Source organism: Myotis lucifugus, unplaced genomic scaffold (genome assembly GCF_000147115.1).
Source record: "Myotis lucifugus unplaced genomic scaffold, Myoluc2.0 scaffold_424, whole genome shotgun sequence".
Classification (NCBI taxonomy): Eukaryota; Metazoa; Chordata; class Mammalia; order Chiroptera; family Vespertilionidae; genus Myotis; species Myotis lucifugus.
The window spans coordinates 727,688-729,312 of NW_005871472.1; positions in this window are offsets into that span (position 1 = coordinate 727,688).

Genomic DNA, 1,625 nt, shown 5'->3' on the forward strand with positions numbered 1-1,625 from the left:
AAATGTGTCAACATTTGGAACATTTGCATAGCTCAGTGAATCAATATTTTCCACATGACCGATGTATGATGTTACAAAATTATTTCTGGGTAAAACCACCCAAGTGCAATACAGACCAATGGACTTTAAAGTAAAAAAGGCTATTGATATGGTTTCAGGTTCCACATGGCACCTAACCTTTGAAAAACTACCATTTGTCAAGTGTTCGTGTTATAGCAGGAATATCCACAATTACCTGAAAAGGCTATCTATACACCACTCTCTTTCCCACTATGTTTCTGAGTGAGACTAGATTTTCTTCATATATAGTACTTCAAACAAACCAAAGTAGAGCAACAGACAGACAGCTGTCCTCTATTAAGCCAGAGACTGAGGAGATTTGCAAAAATGTAAAATAACGGCCATCCTCACTAATGTGGGGAGGTGAGTATAGTTATTTTTCATGAAAAACATGGTTTATTTCTATGAAGTACTATTTAAAATTCTTCTCAGCTCCCATTTGAATATGGTAAATATTGATAGATGTAACCTACTTCAACGAAGGCTTTTTGGATCTTCAAATGCCACTCAATGTCTAAGAGTGTAAGGGGTTCTAAGACCAATCCACATAGTATTGGTATTTCGGGGTATCTGGGACCCAGTGCATACGAAATTCACCTGGCAAATGTTTACCCAGTGCCAACTCTATGCCGGATGCTCCGCTAGGCATGGGGGATTCAGAATTGGAGGACTCGCAGACCAGGGGAGGAGGCCAACAGGTAAGAGAAGAGTTATAAAAGGGAGCCGGCACCGGGAGCATATAGCCATAGGGAGGGGGTGAAAGAGCAAGTAGCCAGGGATGCTTCCCAGAGGAGCAGACACTCCACCTGAGCCTGTAAGGCCAGCTAAGGGGGAGCATGCTAGGGAGGGGGAACAGAATGCCTAGAAGGTAGAGGCTTTAAGAAAATATGGCTATTTCCAGCGCCTACAGTAAGTAGCTCAGTATGAAAGCAGCATCAAGTGCAGGTCTGTGTACTGGAGGTGAGTTGGAGGTGGACAGGGGCCGAGCGATGCCTTTCCTGAGTCCGGGAAAGCGGGGAGACGGAGGGCGTTCACAGCGAGAGGTCGGCTGGTTCCGTGAGCAGCAGCAGCCACCCAGACCGAGATACATTGACGTTCCCCTCCTCCGCCCCCCCCCAACGGACAGGAGGTGCCGGCTGGCGTTTTTCTCTGGTTGTCAACTCTCTGACGCTGGGATTTTTCTGTACTGACTCCACAGGGAGAGGACGCGATGCTTCGTGGATGCTGTGCGCTCTGACCACCCCGCCCCTGTGCACCTCTGGCCGTGGCTGATCTTAATCTATACCCTTTCCCTGTAATAAGACATAACCGTGGACAGCCTCAGTGCATCCTGGGAAGCCCCTAGCCCGCAGCTGGAGTCAGAAGCGAGGGACACTGTCGCTCGGAGAGTGTGCCCTCGGACCTGGCAGAGTGGCCTAGACTCCGTGCAGAATTGTCAGCAGAGCCTGGCGGTTCTGATAGGCAGCCGTGTCTGGGAACCCCCCCGACCTAAGGCTGTACCCCATCCGGCAGAGGGGTCACCTGCTTTGCTCGAGGTCAGCTGCAAGGAAGGCGTTGGCTCTGGT